Below are 27,813 nucleotides of genomic sequence, written 5' to 3' on the forward strand. Positions count from 1 at the left end.
GACATTTATATGTGGTTGAATAGCGATAACGTTTTATTATTTCCTGGTGTTCCCTGGTCAGTAGCCTATGGAAGGCTAACTATTGTCTTAGATAGGCTATTTATAAAGAATTGAATCTCTATACAGTGAAATAAATTGTGATGGATGCAGTTAGGTGTGTGGTGGTTGACTTTGGCTGAAAACTTAACTGGAAATTTGTCGGCACCCCCAATTCAAAATATGTACTTCCACTCTTGGTTATGGGTAACCAGAGTACAAAGTCCCATGATCCCGCGGGGCCCGTGGTGGATGAGATAGTAAAGAAATATGGTTCTGCCTTTGTAGAATGCTACTGTATTGATCCACAAAGTCTCGGTTTCCACAAAATGGTTTTATTGATCAAGCAACGAAAAAGGGAATTTATCAATATTGTTGGCTGCAACAACAGAAGTACTTCCACTCTTGGTCATGGGTAACCAGAGTACAAAGTCACAAAAACCCGCAGGGCCCATGGTGGATGGATGAGATGGTAAAGACTCATGGTTCTGCCTGGATAGAGTGCCTACCTTATTGGTCAACAAAGTTTTTCACTTTCACTTTTTTGTGATGAAATATTTTAATTAGTAACACTGACTCTCCTCCCAGACAAAAGCCTCTTCCTTGAGATCCCTTCAAGTAGCCATTAACGTGTGTTTTTGTCCATGTGGTGTGTCCGGTGGGGTTACTTTATGGTCATACAATAATGGGGACGTTGTATCACATTGTCTACAGTAATTTTTATTGTTGTTTAAGCTGTACTGAACTGCTGTAATGTTACCGGACTGCTGAGTCCTGTTGTTGAAATACCTCCATCATTGTGCTTGCTGCTTTTTTCTGTGTGCTCAAAACGTTCCATTGATTGTGTTGTCCCACACCGTGGGCCTTGCTTGTGTTAGTTTTTTGCACCAAGTGTAAAGCCAGTAATCTGCATTTTTAATCGGTTAAAAGACCAGACATTGTTGGTTCCACAGTGGGCGACCCGAGTTTGTATGCCTGCAGTGATAAAAGGTACTAGCAAGGTACCCTGTGTGCATGCTCTATCTCCCGCTATTTTACTAAATAACACAGACACACACCTGTACACACATTCACACACATCTCATGTACACACACAAGATAGCCTGGTAGCAGAAATCGGCTGCACTTCATGCTGCTTTTTTAAATCCCCCCCCCTTCTTAATTGTTGTTCTTTGACAAACTTTCGGGGGTCCCGCCCGCCATCCACAACTCTCATGAGACGTGTAAGAAGTATAAAAATATTTGTTCTTCAGCTGGATTAAAATAAAAGCTTGCCCTTGCAATGTAATCTTACAAAGCATTCACATTGCAAACGGCATTCAGAGAGAAAAGCTAGGGAAGAAGTTCATTGTACAGGGAAACTTGTTTTTAACTGCCAAAAAAAAACGCTTTGGCCCTGACCCTGACCTGATTATTGTTGGAATAAATTAAAGGTATCTTCTCCTGTTTGTATTAATAATGTCAAAATGCATAGACTATGCATACCTAGAAAAATGTGCAAATATGTTGTAATAGAATAGTGTAATGGCTGTTGCAAACTGACATCCCAGTTAAAGAAAGAAAACCACACAGAATATACATGTGTTTACTCAGGCAACGGGTTCAATTTTAACATTTGCACATCAGACTGAGGACACAAAGAATGAACCTTAACCAATACATTGCTGAAAACTATTATAGCAATGTGCTTTTTCAGAAACATCGTCCTGGCTACTCACTATAATATATAAACCACCGTTTTTATAGCTTCTAATGAACTACATGTTGAACTCAGCACAGATCAAATTGTCACCCACTGTTACCTAATTGGCAGAGAATAAAGTTACATATAAACCTAGTTGAACAGGGGTCAGTACAGCATGCACTACAATCTAATAAAGCTTTGACTTTAAGAATGGTTAAACATGTCAGCTCTGCTCGACTACACTTCATTTTTACACAGATTATTCACAGTAACATTCTGTATTAAACTCTGCATGCCTAATTTAGGTACGATGGCTTTCCACCTCGTTCATACTGCAACATTTTCTTGACTGCTTTTGTTTGCTGAACATATGAATTGTATAACAGTATGTCAATATTTCTAATAGAAGCCCTGTTATAGCAGTTATCTGTGTGAAATTGCTTGCTTGTTTGTGTGGGAGCTTGTAATGAGTGAGTGTGTCTTTGTGCAGGCGTTCATGTGAGTGAGAGCATGCACTCGAGAGGCTTACTGCTTGACTTTAAATCTAGCAAAAAGCTTAAGTCTGGTAACCCAGTGACTGTGAGACAGCCAGTCTCGGAAACAATGTATCGTTTTTTTTAATGATTTACAACTTTGATTATGGCATGACTGTCCTGAAAAGCACAACCACGTGTAATTACATCAGCGTCAACTGGAAATTCTACAAAGAATGTAAGAGAATGGTAACGGACCCATACTGACAAACATAGACTGTATATAAAGACAGATGGCGCACGTCTTCATTTCTTCCCACTGTACAAAAGTGAGCCAAAATATTCCATGGGCGCTGCCATCTTGTAATTTTGGGGCCCAAGTCTAAGCAGTAGTGATTGGGCGGTGGATCGGCGAAATTGAAGCCCCGCCTATGCACCTTCCCAACCAATCAAGAGTCAATCACAGCTGTCAATCATGAGCTTTTATAGCATCAAATAACTATATATTTAAAAAAAGAAGAAGAAAAAACTCATCAAGAAAAGGAACACTTGAACCAACATCAGCGTGATCATATCTACAATGGCTTGAGAAAGTTTACCCCCCCATGCTAAAGTTGATTTAAAAAGAGGAATAAAAAAATCATCTTTTGGAAATTGATCTTAATGCCTTAATTCAAAAAATGTAGGGAAATCAACTTTTAAGGACACTTATTTTCTTTGTGAATGAATAATGCATCATAAATAAATTAATGTTCTTCCTTAAAAATACAGGGGCATAAGTATACGCCCCCCTATGTTAAAATACAGGGGGCATAGGTATAAACCCCCCTATGTTAAAATACAGGGGGCACAAGTATACACCCCCTATGTTAAAATACAGGGGGCATAAGTATACACCCCCCTATGTTAAAATACAGGGGCATAAGTATACACCCCCTTATGTTAAAATACAGGGGGCATAAGTATACACCCCCCTATGTTAAAATACAGGGGCATAAGTATACACCCCCCTATGTTAAAATACGGGGCAGATTTTTATTTTTAAAGGCCAGTTATTTCATGGATCAGGATAACATGTATCCTGATAAAGTTCCCTGGCCTTTGGAATTAAAATCCCCCCCCCCCCCCCCATCATTACATACCCTTCACCATACATAGATAACTTTCCATAAGATCATCTCTCAGTGCAAATCAAACCAGTTATTAAGTTCACTGAAATAACACCATGCCAATCTCTAGGTATGGTGAAGAGTGTGTGATGATGGGGGGGTAGTTTAATTCTAAAGGCCAAGGGAACTTTATCAGGATGCATGTTATCCTGATCCATGAAATAACTGGCCTTTAATAATAAAAATCTGCCTGCCTCTATGGGAATTTAACATGGGGGGTGTATACTTATGCCCCCTGTATTTTAAGGAAGAACATTTATTCATTTATGATACATTATTCATTCACAAAGAAAATTGGTGTCCTTAAAGGTTGGATATTTTTTTTTTAATAAAGGCATTAAGATTCCTCTTTTTAGTCAACTTTAGCATGGGGGGTACAGTTTCCCAAGCCACTGTACCTAAAATGATGGAAACCATCTTTGGAAAAAAAGATGGCATGTGATTTTTTTGTGTTTAAGTTGGCCTTGTTTTTTATACAGTCTCTGGTTTGGCCCATGTTCCAATCTGCCAACATGGAGGGGGTGGGGCTTATGACCTATACTGCAGCCAGCCAGGCGATCCAGATGTTTTGGCTTTACTTATACAGTCTATGCATCAACCCCTGATTCTGTCGTATTCAAATTTATTGACAAAGAATACAAATTGAAAAATAACAAATAAGGCAGGTTTTGCTTTAGTAAATTATGTTTTATTGAAAGGCAAACGGCTTTATTCTAATGTAATTTACAAAGGGATTTTCATCCTCATTGTTTTCAGCTCGTTGTATCTACTTAGACCATATTAAAAGAACACTTGTGTTTGACATCTCACATAGTTTAGGGCGTGTTTGGCCTATCTTAACACAAAGTCTGGGAAAAAGCAAAACAAATACATTCACTGCATTTTAGTCAGAATATACAAATGTGTGAAAAGATGGAAACTTTGAAATGACATATGAGTCGCAGGCTGTCACTGTACCCAGCTGTGAGAAGAATTCTTTTTTTTTTTAACAGAAACGTCTTAAAATCTATATCTACATGTGTTAAATACAACAACAAAAACAGACAGCTGAAGACAGGAAAGGGGAGAGAGAGAGAGAGAGAGAGAGAGAGAGAGAGAGAGATGGATGACATGCTACAAAGGGTCGGGGGTTGGAATTGAACCCTGGCTGCTGTGGTAAGGACTGAGCCTTAGGACATTGGGCGCACGCTCAACCACAGCGCCCCTACACTTTATGTGTCCTTTACCATTATGTTTATAAATCACTTAACGGTTTAGGTCCAAAACACATTTCTGATCTGCTACTACACTATGACCCCCCCAGACCTCTCAGGTCATCTGGGACAGGTCTACTTTCTGTCCCCAGAGTCAGAACTAAACAGGGTGAAGCAGCTTTCAGTTTCTATGCTCCTCATATCTGGAATAAACTCCCAGAAACCTGTAGATCCGCTGCTACTCTCAGTTCTTTTAAATCAAGGCTGAAGACCTTTCTTTTTGATGCTGCCTTTCTTTAAATGAATGCTCATTTCTTTAAATTTCTTATGCTGCACTGTAACTTTTATTCTGGTGTTTTATGTGTCCTAATGTTTCTATTTTGTTTTTAACTGTCTATTCATGTGTTTTATTGGTTTTTAATGCTTATGATTTTTAACTGTTTGTACTTGTGTTTTATCTGTTTTAATGATTTTGTGTAAAGCACTTTGAATTGCCCTGTTGCTGAAATGTGCTCTACAGATAAAGCTGCCTTGCCTTGCCTTGCCTTACACTAACCATGTTCCGTGCTTCCAGCCGTTGCTAAGCTGGGCAAAAAAAGCATTTCCCAAGGGTAGGAGTGTTCCTTTATCACAGCGGTCTTCAACGTGTTTTAAGCCAAGGACCCCTTACCTAAAAGAGAGACATAGCAGACCCTTACTCCATTGCAAAAATTGTATAAAATTGTATAAAAATGAAGTTGCGTATTAAACTGGGCCTACAGTAACATGTAGGCCGTAAGCCTTTAACAGCTATGTTCTATCTTGAATGATGTAAACTGTGTCATAGTCACAAGCGTTTTGTGGAGTCCTGTGTCATTATGGGAAAAGCACCCAAGCTCTGAGGGTGGCTGTGAGACACCAAAGAGCCAGGCAGCATCAGTGTGAGGCAGTTTAGAACTGTTTGGGTATGAGGAGACTACAACTTAAATCAAATGGACCACCTTGTTTGACAGGCGATCCAGTGAATGTGATCGCTGTTTCTTTTGATCTGCTGATTCACCCCCTGGTCACTGCTGGGGTGCCCTTGACTCAAAGGTGCACCAAACCCCCAACCGCTCGGGGGGCCTTTAATGGGCAGATCCTTTACTCTGACATCTTTCCAGTAGTGCACGTTTACGGTCCTGTTTGTGCATAAATGTGTATTTTGTCCCTGTGCAATATAAATCAACAGTGTAAATGTAATTTCCCCCCTGGGATCAATAAAGTATCTCTTGTTCTTCGTACTGTGATGCTTTGTTCCTGTCTAAATGGTGCTCATGTTGCAAAATATAAAACGCCAACAATTTGACCCCGCCTATATGATCCCAGCAGTAAAAATCAGTAATGTGTCGGTTAGTCATCTTTAGCATTGTATAGTTCTAAGTAGCACAGTATTGTCTTTTAAATCTCCATGTACAGAGCACAAATGACTGATAATACAAAGGGGGATCCATTACAGCCTCCATTCAAGGTTGGTTTCAGCACTTGTGTTCTGATATCCATCTGCATGGCCTATGATGCAATGTATTTGATGTTTTGTATTGCATTATCATCATCTAGTAACCTAAGAGCTCCAAGGTTCTTGTCTAAGAACAGCTTATTTTCAGTTGTTGTTGGAGCTCAAGCATTTTTGGGAGATTTGTGACTCCTTAAGCTGTCACTCTAAAAAGTGCTGCTAATTAAGTTATAAATACCACCCAGTTGGGTTTCTTTCCGATGGACATTATGTATTTTAACTTGAAATTAATATGTGACTTAACAATTAATATAACTACCCTAGCTATTTCAACACCACAGAGGTAAGAAATAGGAGCCTGCACTACTTTTTTAAGCCATGGCCTGTTAAGTGTTGAACTGACTAGCATACCACTCGTGCATGGCCACACATTTGCTGCACTGTTTGAGCAAAATGTTTTGACCTTTTATTGGCATGAATTGGAATATTGATCCATTCTTCTTGATGACAACAGGAGTCAGCTGTAACTGATCCAAATCAATTAGAGCACCAAGTTTCCTGATAGCCAGTGTGAAAGCCAATAGTACGTGAAAATGCACCTGTTTACTTGTGTGCTTGCAGACACAACTCTTAGCTGATGATAAAGTACTTGAATTGATAAATTACCTATGAGGAGGGCTCAGGTCCGAGCACACAGGACGGAATAAGTGTTGCATTAAATTTGATGCAGGAGTTTAGGGGTTACAGCAGCACATGTATTTCACCATCATGATGGCTGAGATTACTGTATAATATTCTTCTTAATTTCATTTCAAATTAAATGTTTAATACAGCTGGGGAGAAAAACAGTGAATTGGGATAAGCACTCAATTCAGCATTTGTTGAGAACGTACACCTACAAACCGCAGATGCCGGGACAAACGGCCTGCTCAAGTTTCCCTCAACAAAGATATGATATACTAAACATAATCCTAAATATGATCTGAGCTGAGCATATAAACATGAATTGCCTCTCTATCTCCTGAATTGAGAAAGTGTTTCTGCTAAGGCTAAAAAATGTAAATGTAACCCACCAGACATCTGACACTTGTGAAAAATATCACATTCAACAACAGATTATTTCAGTAAATGACATCCATTAATTCCTAGCTTTATGTCTTTCCTGTATGGATAATGTTTTTTGGGAGATATGGAGTGTTTGATTCCCTGTGCAATAATACTCTAAAACCCCATGATCCAATTAGGCCACCTTTATTTAAAATGAAATTATCCTGTTTTATTAGAATGTAATCTAATTCCTTGAAACAGGCCATTTTAGATGGTTAGATTGGAAGTAATGCACTGTGTATGAAACATTATGAAAACAATTTCTAAAAGCACAAAACAAAACCTAGTGAGTCCCTGCCAGAACAGACATACTGTGTGCTTCATTGCCAAAGACATACACTGCTTTTGAGAACCCTGATTTATCCTTCCCATATGTTAATTAGGGCTGCTTGCACGAACGTTTTTACACATGCTAATATTTTTAGGGTACTCTTTGTGCTCATTTTACGGTAGGTTCACAAGGGCTTCCCCGTATCTTAGATATAACACTGGCTTCAGTGAAATCTCTACCATTCTAGTAGGATCAGTTGAGAACAAGCAACAGCTATGTGCCACCCAAGCGTAGCTCATTCCAATGCAGCAGAAGCATCGGAGACAAAGGCAGACCACTACAGGCTGTCCATTATCATTGTTTTTGGCTGGTTTCACACATCTCCAGGCACAAAATATGTTTACAGGGTCAATCACCTGCCACCTACTCAGTCTGAGTAATTGGAAATGACAACTGTTACATATTGCATTTCCAGCAGAGAGGCAAAATTGGTTAGTGGTTCTCAGCTTCAGTAAATACTCATCGCATCAGCTGGGTCCTTTGGCTTTACATAAGCAGCTGCTCAAAAGGACCTCAAGATGTTGTTGCAATAAATTTACATTGCAAACTGCGTCTAACGGTAGCCAATGAAAAAAACGTCAGGAGGAAATTTTGACTACATTTCATGTGGCAAAATGGTTGTCAGGGTCTTTCAAAAATACTACTGCAAACCAAACTGATAGTTATGAAAAATGCAGACACTGTAAAGTTAAATGTTATTCCATGTCCAAGTACAAGCAAACGTGAGCCTGTGTTTCTCTGATTGATTGATGCTTGTGTGGCTACATGTAGCACTATAGAAAACAATTAGCAAATTTGATGAAGTTGATGTACTGATTGTTTTTAGAATATGTAGGCATGTAAAGAAGAGAAGCCAGTACAATCAGTCACGCCATTCATAGTCTACAGTTGCGGTCATTGAATGAAGTATATCGGTCCAATCTGTAAAATTTGAATAATAAATGCTTTGGAGGAGCCACAGTGTTTCATAAATAAAGAATGAAGAGTAAACAGAATGCAAAATGACGAGCCATTAGCCTAACATTAAAGAAATGACTTTGAGTGAGTAGAACACGGCATTAACGTAAGCCTGGGTACACGCTAGTTCAGCTTTTAGAATAATGAAAGCTAATCACAAAGACTGTGTCCTTCACTCTGCTGGCCTCAAATAACATTAACAGCCCCGCCCAAAGAGCAGTACAGCAGTACTACTTGTTTTAATTAGTGCTGATGTGCCATTAACAAAAGTAATGAGAACCACTCTTGCCAATTTTGGTCCACAAGTACTGTATGGTAAGAATGAAAACATGACTTTATTAATAACAACATGAAATGTAATTTATTCGCAGAGTTGTCTCTCGGGTAATTGATATTTAAACAAAAAGCACAGAGGAAGACAAGATGTTAACGCTCATTGTTCAAAGACATTATGATGTCCAACACTATTTTTATTACATATGAGTTTTTAATTCTCATGTGAGAGCTTTGCTAAGAAGCTCCTGCCAGCAGAAGTGGGCGTGTTTGAGATGGTTAAGCATGCATGGATTAAACCATGTCAATCACTTGATGCAGTTTAAGCAAACAAGATGAGGCACTACAATAGCAGCAGTGTTGTATAAGTCTATCTTTATGCAGCAGGTTATTTTACATAATAGAATTGATAATTAGGAAAATTGACTGGGAAGTAACTAGTGTTTTTTGAATATATGTATCCGACATGATTAAATGTGGGAGCAAACAAGAGATTCAACATAACACAAGCTACAGTATGTATCACAGGATGTCACAAGCTATTTTCATACTAGCGTCTCTGCTGGACTGCAGGATGTGTCAGTAATCTGTCAGTGTTGTAAAATGGAGGACATCATTTCACTGCTACCTAATATAGAGTTTGTCCTGTCACATAATATAATTAGCTGTCAAAAAACCCCATTGGACACCCTGGTGACTTGGTTTTCTAAGACACAGGTCCTGTAACTGCCATGCCATGTCTTCTTTCAATACACCCATTTCCTGTTTGTGTCTGTGGTTATCTAGCCAATTAAACAAAAGAGACCCCCCCAAAATGTTATATCCCCTTGATTTCTAAGAACAAGAGGACGCAGGTTACTGCAGACACAGGTTATTAAACTGCCCTTATAGATGCCTGCAGTTTAGAAGAATGTGACTTTACATGAATAGGTTACACTTACGTTGAAGTAAACTGCAACAAGAAAAAATGCAAGATAAAATTAGAATTTTCTGAAGGGATAGATTGATTGTTGGCGCCTGTAGTGAGTAGCATTAAACATAAAACAGAACACTTTATTGATCCCCAGAGGGGGCATTTGGTTGTTACAGCAGCTCAAAGACAATAATACAGATAAAAAGTACAATAATAAATAAAAACAACAGAAAAAGAAGAAAAATGTCAAGGTAAAGTGAGAGGGGTATGGTTAAAGAGACGATATGAAACGACAGTTAGCAGCAGTTAGTAAGTCTATGTTAACAGTGTACACCAGACTGGGTGTGTGTGTGTGTGTGTGTGTGTGTGGTGTGTGTGTGTGTGTGTGTGGTGTGTGTGTGGTGTGTGTGTGTGTTGTGTGTGTGTGTGTGTGTGTGTGTGTGTGTGTGTGTGTGTGTGTGTGTGTGTGTGTGTGTGTGGGTTGGGTGGTTGGGGGTTGTGGTGTACAGTATGTATGTAGAGAGAGAGAGAGAGAGAGAGAGAGAGAGAGCTAATATTAATAGAATATGGACTATATTGCTAAATAAATCCAGAACTATTAACATAATGTAGTTCACTGTTTGTTGGATTCAATAAATGCAACATCTTATCCAAAAGTCAATGAGTAATTGTGTTAAATAATCATGATTTCAATATCAACCAAAAATAATTGGATTATAATTTTTTCCATAACCAAGCAGCCCTTGTATATACTGGTTTATTTATAAGTGGATGATTTCCGTGTGTAGCAGAGTGTATGAAATAGGTATTTAGTCATTTGATAAAAGTGTGACAGTGCTGCCTGTTTCACCTTTCCCTTCACTTATGCCTAATGAAAATAGAAATGAACTTCCTAACAAAAAGACCTTCATGGGATAATAACAAAAATGGCGGATTGACCGACCACTCGGGATATTACAATAATAAGTGGAACAAGAGGCAAACAACTCCTTTGTATTTCAGTTTTGTACATGAAGATAGGGTACAGGCTGGAAGGATTTGAAGTTATGGTATGCAAGTGTGATTTGAAAGCAAGATCAGGTGATCCCTGAGATATTGCAACAACAAAAAAATAACTGCTTCCTCAAAAACCTTTTAAACCAATTAAAAAGAAAAGCCCAGGTACTAGAAAATGTTCCACTCAGGAGAATGTATGCCATAATAAAGCTTTTAGATTGGAATCAGGCTGTTAAATAGAACATATTATTATAGTTATTAGGGGATTAATGTCTTATCTAATCTTAGTATCAGCACAAGATTAATATTAACATCAGTATGATAGAATGGACTAGATCGGAGGGTGGACAAGGTCACAGCAACCTTTTCAGCTGAATCCATCCATATGGAGTTTTTTCCATCCAGTGGTGCAGGGCAGAGTCTGAGAGCCTGGTGGGAAATGTTAACCAGCTGTGCCAAGGCCGAGCTCCCCTGGTAAAATTCCCTGTTTTGTGCCATCAATTTGTTACTTTGAACACGGCTGCTAATTTCACATTTAAAAACATAAACGGCACGCAAAACTGTGGTACAAGGATGTAGTAAATCATGTTTTGTCTTTCCAAACTGTCCATCATCCATCCTTTTGCCACTTCTCTCCCACTCTGAGTAGCTGAGTTGTGGAACAGCAACACCACACCCAAACTCAAAAGATACGCAAGTGAGACAGAGCTTTACTTTATAGTTGATTCACTGAAATATACAATATACACCTTTTCAGTTTGAATTGCCTGTTTCCTTTAACGTATCTATAAAATAAACCTTTTATACTTAAACCATTTACACTTAAGGACAGTTAGCCTACAGCCCATATTATGCTGGGTACATCCTAAAATGCTAATGTTTTCGGCTATGCTTTTGTATTCCAACATGCACTGCTGGTCAAACATAAAGGAAAGGGAAAACAACGAATTAATGCAAATGTTCACGTTGTTAGCAGTCTAATGAATTTTAATGCAGGTTATCAATTCTATTGCCAGCAATTCACACAAAAATAAGAGGCTTTTCCTTATTAAGCTGCTGTCTGCTGTGCAAGCCATCAGTCCAAAAGGATATTAAGAGAGCACAGGAAACCTCTTTAATCAAGCTGTGTCCAAAGACACACAACCAAGATCATCTGCTGGCTGCCTCTCAAACTTCCATACTCCTCAACCACTTATTTTGTGTATTATGCATGAATTTGAAGATTGCACGTATAAAATAATAATGTACAGACATTAACATTAGGATGTAAATATGTATTTATATAAATTAGTTCAAAATGGGGAACATATGATAAAGGCCCAGTGATTAATTAACTAAATCCCCACAATACGCACACAATCTGTAAAACAAGCATTTAATACAAGATGTTTTCCCAAAAAACAAGCTTTCCTCCCCTCCTTACATTTTGTTCAGATTCCTGTGCAGATATATATCTTTTTGTAAGTAAGGACTCCCTAAAGCATGTAAACAAGCAAAAAAAAAAGTATTTTTCTTAACTAAAAGTACTGATTACTGACTTTAATTCTTTTTTTCATTTGCTCACAAAGGCCACAAGGGAAGTCAAAGTCTTTCTAGTGTACCCAGTAAAGAGCAAAAGCATGTAAAGACAGAAAATGTGTTATGAAGGTTATGGTGCAGTGGTCCAGAATATTTAATGTGAATAAAGCTGACAATTTAATCCCAGAGGAAAAGGAAAAGTAACTGAACTGCTGTGGGGGAAGGAAAATGTTGTGACTTTGCATGATTATCAAGTGTGGATAAGGAAATATATTATTGGCCTGGGGATGGGCTCTATTATTTATGTGGATAAATGATCAGGTTTGTGATGGAAACAATCACTTGATGTTATTGTTATAAACTCAAAAATCACTTATTTAAATCTTTGGTTTTGGAGTGTGTTTTATACAATACTAATTTATCAGAATGTGAGGCAAACTTCATGAATGCATCAGTTTCCCAAAAGGAGAGGCTTTGTAGACAAAATAGACTCGTGTCAACTCTTCAGACCAGTGCTGCTGAAAACCCAGTAGACATAACACAGCACAAACAAAACACCTCATACCTCAAAATCTTGTTAAAATGTCATTGGAGGCAAAGGACATTTTTTTTCATTTGCCATTTTTCTTTTACTTTAGGGGGCCTTTAATCTGACCACTCCTACAAATGAAATATTTAAGGGATACGATGGACAACAGGCTAAAAAAAAATTGGATAAATGCATCAAGACAGAAATAATCCTCATTTAGGGAAACAATGTGTCCAACTTATTTCAAGCTACAGTAGCTTTTCTATATGATTTTCACACAAAAGACAATAGTTGAAATATGTCATACCATTCACTCTGAAAGGATTGCCATGACAACAGATGGCGTGACTATACATGTGGTGCACTGATTGGTTTGACTACTTTCCATAATGCAAGGCATCAAGACCCCTGGGTGAAATCATTTGCGTGTGGCCAGACATATCGTACACTGTGATCTTGTGGCAGAGCTACGACGCTGACTCTCACGTTCAATTTGAGATTTACCCCCCTCTATTTGTTTGGAGGTTACCCCGCTGAAGCACAGCAACAAAGACACAAATGTTCTCCCTATCAGACACTGTCTTCTGACACCATCTAGTCAGTCCTCATCTTCTCTAAGACATTGCTTCAGTTATGTTTCCTGAAATGAGCAGTGACATGGAGATAACATCTGTATTGGAATCTAAAATAAGGAGGCCAAAACAGCTGATTGTGCCTACGCTACCCCAACTCAATATATCCTTTATGCATTTCTCATCTTGTCAAATAGGGTCAACAAAGAGTTCTTCCATTATTTGTCAAGTGTGACTATGCAAATAATTGCATATGTCCTTTTTTGAAAGTGGAGTTTTTGCTTGCGCTGTCCTATCCTTTCTCAGAGGAGATGACCTTTTGGTGTATGTAAAGCCATTCATCTGTAGCGCACTGCTCTGACACAAGAGCAGAATGATAATGCATTCATGCTGTCAAGCAGTACCTTTTTATGAAGTTGAACCACAGTGCAGTGATGATTCAAGTCATTTTCAGTTACATTCAACTTGTATGCAACTACGACACTGCTCACTACAATCTTCCTAAATTATGGTTGTTGGTTGACTGAGAACGAGACAGTCAGCCGGTATAAATGGACTCAGTTGAAGTATTTATTCAGTGACAGTACTGCAGTTCGTGGTAAATTAATTAACATTTCCTGCAGTAGTAAACAAGTAGTAGCTGTAGTAAGGAAGCTAGCAGATATCCATCATTGATACATAATAAATAAATAGCTTATCAGAACCACACAGACATGAATACATTTGAAAAAAACTCAATATCTCTTGCCAGAAAGCATAACCAGGCAACGTGAGATAATCGTTCTGTGAGAGCAGCATCAGTTCCCTATAAACTAATCAAGATACAATGTCGGAGCGCAAGCCTCTCATAAGCTAGCCTTTGCTTTGCTCCAAGGTAACGGGGATTGTTTCCAAAGTGTGGATGTAATTTCCCACACTTCTTATTTTGGAGATCTTGACTCCAGGAAAGGAGAAAAGAATGAGGGACAAGATCATGCTGAGTTTAATCCACAACTCTGGGTGTCAAACCGCCTCCAGGTCAGACTAATGGGTGACATCACCATTCTCAAGTTGTCTTTTATTTAAAATAGATTTTGCAGACACACATGGAACATGCCATGCAGCGCAGGCACCATTTGATACTCTGTTGTTGTTCACACAAGTTCTCTGTGTCTTATGAAAACTGTTCTTAGGACACAGAAGGTGCCATTATTGCTCAATCTGATGGATGAGTTGTTGGCTGGCATGTGAAACTGCCCTGGCCTCCGCTTTGGTTCAAGAAAGTGCTATTCCTCCAGGGGAGACATGCTGTGATTGAAGTATTTACGACAAGACAGAAATGTGATGGCACAAAGAATGTGGGTGACAGTGACGCATGACTGAACAGATTACGGTGTACAGACTGGAGAGCGGCCCTTTGAATTGTGATGCCTCGTTTTATTGTGCTGAGGTTAAAAAGGTTCACCTCTCGGGGAGCTGCATTACTCTACCCCCCGCTCTTTTTGATATAGCGGTCCACAGAACAAAGACCATGTCAGCAAAGCTAGACGAACCCCAACAGACAGTTTGGAAAAACTAAAAATGCACTGTGACAGCAGGACACTGACCAAGACTGATAGAAAGACAGTTCCTCTAACATGTAGAGGTCTTCTAGTGCAGGATAAAATCTGCCTGCCTCAAAGCACTCATTTTTCACAACATCAAAGGTCTGTATGTTTAATGTAGGTGGGGGGGGGGGGGGTGCTCTTGCAAAACAATACTGCTAAATATAATGCAGTGCTTTTAACAAACAGATGACTATTTGAATAAGTGCTGTTTCTCCACTTCTATGATTAATATTAATCATGATGAGTAGCTTTACTGTTCTTGGTAAAAGCAAACACAAAACGTGTTTCAACGGTTTTATTAGTACAGTTAATCCCACGGCAAGACCACCAGCAGTGATTTGTTTCTGAATTTCATATGAATGTTTCCACAAGACTTAGTCAGTGCTCAATATACAACTGGGATTGAAGTAAATAACAGATGTAATTCATATAAATTCATGCATCACCTAATTTCATCATCACATACAGGCTTGGCCTCCAGGAGAGAATAGTAAGTTTAAGATATCTAATCTTGACTTCATACTATATAATACTTAATTGCTTGCCTTTGTTTAATAATACATAAGACAAAGAGCTTAAAAAATAGAAGAAAAAAGAGAAACTTCAGATCCAGAATTAGGGCCCACTAAGGTCTATATAAAGAGACTTCAGTTACAGTATTAGGGACCACTAAGGTCTATATAAAAGAGACTTCAGATACAGTATTAGGGGACCAGTAAGGTCTATATAAAGAGACTTCAGATCCAGTATTAGGGACCACTAAGGTCTATATAAAAGAGTCTTCAGATACAGTATTAGGGCCCACTAAGGTCTATATAAAAGAGACTTCAGATCCAGTATTAGGGACCACTAAGGTCTATATAAAAGAGACTTCAGATACAGTATTAGGGACCACTAAGGCTATATAAAGAGACTTCAGATACAGTATTAGGGGACCACTAAGGTCTATATAAAAGAGACTTCAGATCCAGTATTAGGGACCACTAAGGTCTGTATAAAAGAGACTTCAGATACAGTATTAGGGACCACTAAGGTCTATATAAAAGAGACTTCAGATACAGTATTAGGGGACCACTAAGGTCTATATAAAGAGACTTCAGATACAGTATTAGGGACCACTAAGGTCTATATAAAGAGACTTCAGATACAGTATTAGGGACCACTAAGGTCTATATAAAGAGACTTCAGATCCAGTATTAGGGACCACTAAGGTCTATATAAAGAGACTTGAGATACAGTATTAGGGACCACTAAGGTCTATATAAAAGAGACTTCAGATACAGTATTAGGGACCACTAAGGTCTATATAAAGAGACTTCAGATACAGTATTAGGGACCACTAAGGTCTATATAAAGAGACTTCAGATACAGTATTAGGGACCACTAAGGTCTATATAAAGAGACTTCAGCTACAGTATTAGGGGACCACTAAGGTCTATATAAAAGAGACTTCAGATACAGTATTAGGGGACCTCTGAGGTTCATCATCACTGGTTTTAAAGCCCTCACTCACCAGAACACGAACCGTATGAACGTACAATTGACACGGAGACTTGAACACTGGCTTATCTTCATAAACAAGGCTCTTTTAGCTCTACTTCCATCCTACCTTCTGCCCTATTTCAACGTAAATACTATCAGGACTTACAATCTTAGTTCCCAGGTTCTTCATCCTTCTTTGGGTTCCAAAGGTTAGAACTGTTTGTTTTTAGTTTTCTTTTGTAAATTTTGTATTTTTACATATGTGTGGTTATATTGCTGCCTGTCTTGGCCAAGAGAAAAAAGGATTTTTAATCTCACTGAGTCTTATTCTGGTTAAATAAAGGTAAAATATTCAAAACATGTTTTTTTGTCAATACAAAGAGGATTTTTTCCAAATTCAGAGTTGAGACATAACTCATTAGTTATGTGTAAAGGGAAAGTAGAAAAGCACAAGAATGAAAAGGCACAAAAGGCCCATCCTCTCCCTGCAACATCCGACAGTACATATCAAGACAACTGCTCCCAGCTACTTGCTTTGTGTTCACTCATCTGCTAAACGTTAACAGGTGTAATTCCATCCAGCAGATTTTCTGAAATCTGACCTGGAGCACAAATGAAAAATGGTGATAAGAGGAAGCTGATCCTCTCAATGATGGTCTGTTGGAATTGTTTTGTCAACTTGAATATAGTAATAATTCATTATGTGGCACCTTCATCAATCCTAGTTATAGTGTTATACCTTGTTTGTGTACTATTTGTTTCTATTGGAGTTTTGAGTCTCTCAATAAAGATGGACTGAACTGAAAATTAAGCATGCACTACTTTATATTATTGCGTGGAACTATTTTATATTATTGCGTACATAGTGACACACTCAAGGCTCATGATCCCCCAATGTTGATAGTTTGGAAAGCCTCTTCATCCTACTCTATTTTATTCAGTTACCTAACATTTTACCTGATGAGATTCAAGCACATCCCACTCTCATTACCAGACACACGGTAACAATGAGACAAGAGACTAAATACTTTCTTACGTTACATTAGTTTCATCACCATAATGACACTATGTGGACAGGCGAGAGGGTCATTACTGACTGATTGTCTGTCCTGCCTATTAGTGACATGACAAATGGACCCGGTGTTTTCATTTCTACATCTCAATGTCTCATCTGTCCATGGGACCCTTATCTTTCTGCTCCATCTCCTGTGTCATAAGGATGGGAACTATAAAACACTGCCTTTGAAAGAGAGTAGGCCTACTATCCTCCCTTTAAGAATACAAGTGGAATTTGCACAGCTGCAGACACATATCCGTCTGTTCCATTTCAAGGGAAGCTGATACAGAATGATGTACATATCAGTGTCAGGATATAAATCCTGCTGTCAGCCTCAGCTGTTGTGATCAGTTTATGTCCTGTCAAAATGAAATGGTTACCTGAGCAGATCATCACTACTTGCACTGATTGTACACACTGTTACGCAGCTGTCAAGTCATCTTGTTCCCTTACTGCAGAGCACGTTTTAAATACACTGGCAGTAATAAAAGGGGGCCTTGGGGAGCAGCAAGCGCTTTTGGTATTCGCCAGGGCCACACAGACTCCTGTCTCTACACTTTTTACTTCCTGTACAGCATTGCTTTTTTGGTTTCAATAGCCATTGTTGCTATAATCATGTTGTTTTTCAGATAGTTAAGTCTATTTTGTAAAATACTAAATAAATCCTTGAGTGAAAGTCAGGCTCAGCATGGTACTGAATTAATAGACTGATAATAACTGGTTTTTCTGAAATGGACAACCATGTCTTGCTGACCTGTTTTCCGTTGCAATCCATCTATAAAAATAATTCCAAGAACAGATCCTCTTATATGTCATCTACCTGTGATGTTATTTTGTGATGAACTGTTGTAATTTAAATTCTTTCTTTGTATGCCCATGTTTCCTCTCCTTGCCTTATCTACTTCAGTTAGGGATTCTCTACATTTGCCAGACTGTTGCCGACCTGCCGTGAACTCCCGTGTTGCTTTTAGCTGTGGGTGTTCTGTGTAGGTGTGGAGAGGGAGAGTGATAGCGACGGCGACAGCGATAGTGGGAGCAAGAGATCAAATTTTTCCAGTGGAGAAAAAGTAAGAGTCATATCCCTTACTCAAACTGTATCATATCTTGTATCTGTATTGCATTATGGGCTATTGAAGCCACTGTCAACAGAGAAATTGGTATCTCTGCCTCTCTTGCCGTGGTTTTCTGTCCTGCAGGGTAGCTGAACATCTGCAGAAAATAGTGAAACTTGAAAGAAGCCCTTGGTATTTGATTCAATCTGACATTTATTATTTCCTTATTTAAATAAGCTCTTAACATTCCTGTTACGCTATTTGCCCAGCACAACACAGCAGACTATCTGGTGAACACTCAGCAGCTAAGGAGTCACACATTTCCCTCAGGATTTGGTGGAGACAAAACTGAGCTAAAAATGTGAGGTAATATTGGACTTGCAGAAAGCAGGTTTAGTGAAAACTGAGTCAGTTAACCCTGAGATGAGGGAAACTCGATTTCCTGTTTCAGAAAGGGAGGTTAATTAAACCTGAGAGAGGGGGAACTCCAGCCCGTTTCAGAAAGAGAGGTACCTTAACCTCAGAGTCAGTTACTATGGTAACTCCAGCCCGTTTCAGAAAGATGGGTAACTTAACCTCAGAGGCAGTTACTATGGTAACTAAGCCTGTGAACCTAACCTTGTCGGGAGCAGGTTTTCTTCTCTCAGTCTCCTCCCTCTGACTTAGCACTCTTTCATCCCCTCATTCATCCATTCATTCATTCAGTATGTATCAGGTGCATTTAAGCGCAGTTCATCTGCACAAATAAAAAACACGTTTGTTTATTAACCATGTTGGGCAGACTATAAAACGGTTTTGTTCCGAACACAGCATTTCCTCAATTTCCACATTTAGTCGACGATCCCGTTGATGAAGAAGCTGTGTGACTTCTCCGGGAGTTAAACATACGTTGGGAGATGATATTGAGGCCCCGGCTATAGATTTATTTTCATTTCAGATAACTACCTATTTTAGAAGTTAGATTTTTCTTCCCTGTCTATCAGTTATGTGTCCTACATAATCTTATCTGTCCTCAGATCACTAGCGCCATCGTGGACATACTCTACATCACATTCTTTTTGTCACATTACGTTTTTTTGCAAATGGCAGTTTTCTTTACAACGTTGGTGATGCGGAGCATATGAGTCAGAGTTCTACTCCAGTAGAAGTACAGATACTTGTGTTGAAAAGTAAAAGTAACAAAGTACAGGCTTGAAAAATGTACTTAAAGTATAAGTAAGTATGAAAGTAAATGTAAATGTATTTTATTTATATAGAACTTTACAACAACCGATAAGTGAACCAAAGTGCTTCACAACAACACACCACTTACAAAAATTACAATAATGAATGAGAAAAGTAAGAAAAGATAAAAAATAAAAACAATACAATCAATACAATCAATACAATCATCAGTAGCTTTGCAAATTACAAAGCTACCTGGACCAGGCACGCGTTACTAGAGAGCACGCTGAGAAACTTCAGTGGACATGAAAAAAGGCTCTTTCTATGCCGTCGGCTACATTTTAAATGGAAGTCTGCCAACAGGCCTAAAATATCCCATATATGATTATTGTGACTCCAGGTTAATACGATTCTGATTGAGTAGCAAGATATGAATTCAATTATGATTTTGCGTGAATTCTGTGTATATTCCCATCCAATTAGATTGAATTTGGTACTGATGACGCTAACAATGATAAGGGTAACTCCAGTGAAATGATTGTAAACTTGTTAGTGAGGACTAGATGAGGACTGGATTTAAAGCTGATCCTGGTTTCCAACGTCACCCCAGGTGTGTCTGTTAAAACGCCGACGTTATCCTCCGGACAGCTAGTCTCTTTTTCTTTTCTCTCACTCTTTTCTCTGTGTACCGTGCACGCCGGCTCGTGGTGTGTAATTTTAATAATTGATAATAATGGATTTTAATAATTGATACTTTCCCTTTTTCGTTGCTTAATCAATAAACCATTTTGTGGAAACCCAGACTTTGTTGACCAATAAGGTAGCACTCTACAAAGGCACAACCATATTTCTTTATTATCTCATCCACCATGGGCCCCGCAGGATCAAAGTTTGGGTTTCCACAAAATGGCTGTCGTAATCGGATAACGTGTGTGTGTGTGGGTGTGTGTGTGTGTGTGTGTGTGTGTGTGTGGGTGTGGGGGGGTGTGCTATTTTATCTGCTTTATATGTTTTAACTGTTTTCACTGATCTTTAATGTTTAATTTCTAATACTGAAATGTAACTTTTATTTTCAAATTTTATTTTGACTGTTTTTAACTGCTCTTTTATGTTTAATCACTGCACTGTAACTTTTATTATTATAATCGTTTTTATGAATAAAGCACTTTGAATTGCCCCGTTGCTGAAATGTGCTAAACAAATAAATCTGCCTTGCCTAAATTATTCAGCTAGGAGGCCCAGAAATTTGACTTCAAAGGAATTCTAATGTGGCTCCGTATCTACTGGATGTATAAATAGGCAACTATTTGCAAAAAAGGTTTGCCGTCTTCAAAGGTGACAATATGTTCGTGTTATGTTTGCAGCTTGTTATTTGCTGCCCCCAAGGGGCCAACAAAGGTTAGTTAGTAATTTATAGCAGGCCCAGTTATTGCAGGCAAAAGGACACATTTTTCAACCACCTTTGTATCATTGCAGCACCAACACTGTCGTGGAAAGGGAAACACCGTGCATAGTATAAGTTACAGGTAGTAAGCCAGTTTCAACAGGTGGGTGTTAAGGTGGGATTTGATTGATGTTAGGGTGTCAGACTGCCGAATGCGTGGGGGCAGCGAGTTCCAGAGCCTGGGAGCAGTGTAGCTGAAAGCCCTCAAACCCATGGTGCTGAGGCGTTGGAGATGGTTAGGAGACAAGAAGAGGAGGAGCGCAGAGAGTAGTCCTGGAGGTCAAAGGTCTAGGTCGGGGCTAAATTGTGAAGGCTTTGTAAGTGAGCATAAGGTTTTTGTAATCAATCCGGTATTGAACAGGGAGCCTGCGTAGCTGTTTGAGAACAGGGGGGGATGTGGTCAGAAGATTTTGAGCGGGTAACGATCCGGGCAGCAGTTCGGAATGATTCGAAGCCTTGTAAGCAGTTTGGTGGGAAGGCCAGGGAGAACAGCATCACGGTAGTCGATCCGGGATGTAACAGGGCATGGACCAAGACTTCAGCGCTGGATTGGGACAGGCGGAGTCTAATCTGGAGATATTGTGAAGATGGGTGATGTTTTTATGTGAGGTGCAAAGGTGCTGTCCAGGGTGACACCGAGACTCTGGACTTGTTAAATGTCCCAGGCGAATCAATAGAATTATCAGATAGACTAAGATGGTGCATGAGATGTTTTTATCTATTCAAACCATAAAGACCTGAGTTAATTCTGCACTCTAATTCAGAAGTGCTGGATAATACACATACTTTACATAAACCTCTCTAATTTCAGAAAAATATTTTAGTGCACTGTTTGGCAGTAATACGAGACTTTTTGAACAGGAAGTGAATGCCGTACTGTTTCCTGTATTACATAAACGAAGGCTGAAAAAACTGTACAACTAAGCTGCGGAGATCAAATATAAACCGAGATTCTGTTGCTGTGTTGTTTATTTCTCTCCTCATGTTTTTGAGAAACATATTTCCGTTCATAGTTTTACAGTAACACAAGATTGGTTGTTACTAACCGGCTGCTTGTGTGACACGCTCGCATTACATCACCCACCAGCGGGAGCGTTGATTGGTGTGGTGCGGCCCGGTGCATTCTGGTAGCTGTAGGGTTTGTTTTTACCTTGAACTGAAAGTATTTATGAAAAGATCCTTCTTTCAGCCGTAAAATACTTCTTTAGGTAACCTGAAAAGGCACCTTGGAAAGAAGTGTTGCCTTTGACTAGACATGTGGTTCAGTAACAAAAGTCTGCACGTGATCCAGTGTCTTATTCTCTAATTAGACTAAGCACATAGACATGAAAGGGTCCCTGAAGACTGGCATGCAAGTGGCAAAGTGCAGACGGCGGTGGTAGAACTGCAGATGACAAAGGTGCAATTAGAAGGCGTTAAAGCGTTTCACTTACTTCCCAGTAACACAGCGAAGTGCAACGGACTGTGGTATAATACTTAACAGTATAACAGAGTTTACACGTTTTTCAGCACCTAAATGTCACCAAAAATGAACAGGTTCATTATTTGCATAAAACTTAGTGGTTGTGTCAGCCAAATAATCATCATTTCAATAAAGGAATTCCACAAAGAGAGGGAAAAAGATGAATAAAGAATTCTCAAAGAAGGCTGGCTTGCCCAGGGCCAGGCCAGCTCAGCGGGGTCTTTTCCCCGTTGCGTCCCGCTGTCTCTTCTACCTTCAGCGGCCCCCACCCCCACCCCCGGTCCCTTCTCCCCTTTCCACCTCCCTGCCTGCGCACACGGGGAGGGGAGCGGCTGCTCCTCTGCTCCTCACAAAACCCATTCAGAGAGAGGTGACAGGAGAGAAACTAGGAGAGAAATACTGTGCGTGCTTGCTGGACAATACTGGTGACATTTTTTTATTTTTTTATTTTATTTTTTACAGAAAGTCCCTGTCTTTTCTACAGACAGTTGCCAGATATGTTCACAAGTTGTTTTTGTGGGAAAAAAAAGTCGCTTAATCCATCAACAAAGTCGCTAAGCTGGCAACAGAAGCCAAGTTTCCATCCACATGGCAATCAAATTATCTAAGTTTGGTAAAAAAAACAACAACCTGTGAATACCTTGCTCTGGAGGAAACCACTAGAACTGTTGGGTCCTTGTAAATTCTGGAGTGTGGTCTATCTGTAAAGTGTCTTGAGATAACTCTTGTTATGAATTGATACTATAAATAAAATTGAATTGAATTGAATTGAATTGAATTGAATTGAATAAAGCTGGTGAAAGTGTGTTTCCATCCAGCGGCTTTAAAGCCCATAAAAACATCTTACTTGATGACGTCACATGCTATTTTGCGATCAAATTGGTATTTCGAATTGATTTGAGACATTTTAATGTTTTCATTCATTTTCGCACTGAATCGCACGACACTCAAACATTTGTGAACAAAGTCTTTTCTAGACAAAACGAATCGCGCCATCGACCAACCAATGATCAATATGGTTATAATCGTGCTTATGTGCCAGCTGATGGCGACATATCGAGCTATAATAAGAAAACCACAACGCTATCAACACGCCGCTATGACGATGCAGATGCAACTTGTCTTTTAATTGTCCAACCGGCACCGCTGCGAGACTCTTTTTTTTTGAGACATGTCTCTCTGTCTGAGCGTCTTCCATTGACTCCGCAGGACGTCCCACGGCTCGTCCTAACCTTTGTCGGACATTTCCTTCACAAGTTTCTGATAAATTAAAATTCAGAAAGTCTCTCGTCTCCTCGTCCGTCCACTTCCACGTGACTTTGTTGACATCTGCCATGTGTGCAGACAGAGAGGAAACACAGGGCGGGAATGAAGTACAACTTCTTCTTTTTCGTTTTGTGGCGGGTGTGTGTTGATATTTATGAAATTCCATCGAATGTCACTGTTTCCATAAGGCCTTTTTCATTTGATATCACTTAATTGGAAACATTGCTAGTGTTTTCATGGGGACAGATGCTTTGTGCATGGAGGGGAGGGACTGTGTGTGTGTGTGTGTGTGTGTGTGTGTGTGTGTGTGTGTGTGTGTGTAGAGTGACAGAGTGACAGAGAGACGGAGGAGAGCAGGGAAAGGAAATGCAGCTGAACAAATGCGTGTATTAAATAGCGTTAAAAACAATAACGGAACGCAGTGTGTGGCGGCCGGTGTTGATTGTGTGGCGCGCGGCCACAAATGACTGCGTGGGAAACACTGAGATAACCAACACACAATAGGCAATGTACCATTTTCGACAGTCACAGCTTTAATTAGTTTTTTGATAGTGAATTAGGATGATAATAATATTTTTTACAGTGTCTTTAGTTGGCTAAAAGGAGTTGAATTAGTTAGTAAATAGTTACTGACTAAATCTTCAGAACAGCAGGAATATTAATATTAAACCCGCGAAGTAGCCTACACCTCTCATTCTAAGGACACAAACTGCAGAGTACAGTGGTTAATAGAATATTTGATCTAGTATTAACTGAAATGACTTATTTATTTTTTTACTGTGTTTTAACATTAGTAGATTATTTATCATATTGTGTGTGTGTGTATATGAGTGTAGAGACATTTGCATGGTTTTAAAACGGTGGAGAACTGCAGGATAACAGACAGTATGTGTTGGTAATGTGAAGAGGGCTGAGAGGAGACAGATGTGGATTAGAGAGATGCGTTTTCAGTGTAAGCTGTAGAAGAGGTGCAACGAGGAATCGATGAATCAATTAGTTGTCATTAAAATTAATTGGCAACTATTTTGATAATCAGTTTGAGTAATTTTTTTATCAAAAAAAAAAAAGATTTCTCTCATTCCAGTTTCTAAAATGTGAATATTTTCTAGTTTCTTCTTTCCTCTGTGACATTCAGACTTTTGAGGTTGCCATTTTTGGCTTTGATCCGCATGTTTCACCCTGTTTTGACATGTTTATGGATAGAATAGAATAATCAACAGATTAATTGACTATAAAAATAATCATTAGTTGCAGCCCTGGTCAGCTGAAAGATGAGTACTGCCTCTTTGTGTTTAAGAGAGGGCATGTTGGAATGGGAGTCTTTGGCACATAGAATAATTACAGGCGGTGTTGCCGAGTGTTCGGTCGCCGTCTACTGCAGGTCACAATAGGGAACACACAGGTGCTTTAGAGTTTTAAGTTTATCGTGCTCTATTGATTTTAGATGTAGAACAATGCCTAATCTTTTATTTTACATAGTTTTGCCATACTGTCAACTCATACTTTTGGAAGCCCGCCAATACAACAGAAAAACAGAAACATGTCATTCCAAACCACACTGTGACATTGTGATTGACAGTCTTCATATTTTCCACACTGGGTCACTTACTCTAAATTGTGGCATCGCCTTAATCCAGTTCATGGCGGAGGAATAAAATATTAACATATTTGTGTCAATCAAATGAAATGCACTTTAGACTTTTAGACACATTTCGCAAAATGTACAAATCTTGTTGCATCCGCTGTAGTCAATAATGGGCAGGTTTGAGTGGGGTAAAACACTAGGCTGTTTACCATAGAATTTAATGCTCAGTTCGGGATTGGTTCTCATCTTCTTATGTGAAATACAGTTATAGCTTTTCAAGGCTATAAACCAATACCAGTGTAAAATAGCAGACATTTTGAAAAGATGCTTGACAAAAAAAAACCATTCCTATTTAGTGCATTTGCAGCTGAGTTTGGAATGTCTTGTTGTCTTCAGTCCTCCTGTACCACATCTACTGTATTGTCTACGTTTGTGACTAAGAAAACATTTTCCATGAGTTTCCATGAAAGCTCATTTAAAAGTCTACGTAGTTTATATGCCCCTGATCTGATTTTGTATCTATCCATATTAGTGTTGAAAAAAATGCATCCGTGGTTTTCTTCTGTTCACACTAATTAGAAAAGACTAGGACTTCCTTTATGACGGCAGTACATTTACATTCTGCAGCGCATTTAGTCTCTTTGCTGTTTGAGACGCAGCAGCGGATTCTGTACAGATGGCTTTAAAAGACAAAGAATGCTGGACTACTTATTAAGTAATCACCTTTGGCTGACTGGTGAATGGACAACCCAACAAACTGGTAGGCCAGGTACTTACTAGCAGATGGGGCCACCGCTTGTCACACACAAGTTTGGAGGATCACATCAGTAAGGTCATTATGGAGCCTCATTGCCCCTACTGTAAGAGGGAGATTTAGAAAATGAGAGGATTTATTTTTTATTTTTTTTACAGTTGTTAAGCAGGTCATGACAGAAATTAGGTTTGGGATTAGCTGTGTGTCTACCCTCAGATACAATTGGTTGGAACTGTAAAAGTTGAATGGATTTACCTTTCTTTGGTTGTAATGATGCCCTTCTCCAAATTCTTAGATGGATTCTATGAAATCAGTGTTCCCCTCAGAGTATTGCAAGCATGGTGGCCCACCAGGCCCGAGTTAACCCCCACCAGGCCTAAACCACTGGGAATGTTTAAAAAAAAAAAAGTATTTTAAGATGTTTTTTTTTTAAATCTACAGTTACAGTTGCACAGCTCTATTTGAAACTTAGACGTAATCTCCGGTTAGCTTTTAGCACTGACTTAATGTAGGGCCCTATGGAAATTTTCGTAAAGTTTTTTTTTAAGTTCTAAATTTTGCGATTCCGTCAATGATGACTGGCCCCATTCGGGCCCTCGTTGAGAAAAATGCTGAATCATTTACTTTCACAAAGGTTATAGATTAACTATAGTTTTTATTATTGCATCAAATTACATTTGTTGTTCAATCTCTAAAGAATTCAAAGGGGTTGTTTCTGTCTCAGACTACAGAACCCGCTTGGGTATTTTTACCAAAGTGTCATGAGCACAATCTGTCACCAGTCACATCATCTGCAACCCTGTGGGACTTCAGTCCTCCCAAATTTGGCCACTTTTCAGATCCAGGTATTGTGTCCATGCTCTGCAATGCTTTTAATTAAGTCCGTGTGTCGCTTTCTATTGAGTATAACTACATCATGATATGCTGATCCATTGAACCACTGGACAGTCAATACGTCTTGTTCACAGATGCAATTATGGTATATGTCATGCTGCCTGAATGTACATGGTGAGTGAATGTTGAATGTATAAACGTAGAATGATTTGAATGTACCTCCCAAGCATAGATCTTGTAAGACACTTGTGTTACAGTATGTATGAAGGGTAGCAGTCCTGTAGTCCAGTACCATGATGCTACTCAGTTAAATGCAGAAGTGTACTCTGAGTAGTACCAATGAGACACATGCTTGGTCATTAACTGTTTTCATCAAAACTTCAGTCTCAATTAGACCACAGTTTAGATTGGATGATAATGATTAACCCTTAACAGACAGTTAGGATTTTGACCGATTTAATACTGTCAGTTACAAAGGGAAAAACAATATTATTGAAACCTTAACGTTGCATTTAAAGGTCTTTTTTTCCGCTAAGTCCGTGGCTTTCTGCTGGAAGGTGCTCTCAGCGGAGAGCTACGCGACACATGCCACTATATGGATGAGGACTTGTGGGTTAAATCAGCCGTCCTACACACAGCACGTAAGTGTGTTCCATTTACCTCGGAACTCGGAAGCCAGAGCGGGGAATGACGTTGCACCCAAGTTGAATGCGTTCCATTTACAAGTCGGAGTTTCATTGTTTCCATTAGCTTTAGCCCGGTTAGCCATTTTTAGCAATACCAGATGATAATACGTTACGCCGTTCTTTGTGCGTACAAACAGCGTGACAACATGTCCACAGATAGAAGTTGAGCATGCCAGTGTGAATGATTGAAATAACTTTGTCACTACAGCTTTCACA

General features: G+C 39.1%; 1 long non-coding RNA gene across 1 annotated transcript; it reads right to left on the reverse strand.

The window, feature by feature from the left end:
- Positions 1–64: 64 nt before the first annotated feature.
- On the reverse strand, positions 65–27,789 carry LOC116672528 (uncharacterized). Its single transcript, XR_004327575.1, has 4 exons — positions 27,548–27,789; positions 15,704–15,711; positions 11,311–11,314; positions 65–75 (listed from the first exon to the last, which is right to left on the reverse strand). It is a non-coding gene; the product is annotated as an uncharacterized LOC116672528 (long non-coding RNA).
- Between the last annotated feature and the right edge of the window lie 24 nt (positions 27,790–27,813).

This window comes from Etheostoma spectabile, chromosome 3, assembly GCF_008692095.1.
Source record: "Etheostoma spectabile isolate EspeVRDwgs_2016 chromosome 3, UIUC_Espe_1.0, whole genome shotgun sequence".
NCBI classification, from domain to species: Eukaryota; Metazoa; Chordata; class Actinopteri; order Perciformes; family Percidae; genus Etheostoma; species Etheostoma spectabile.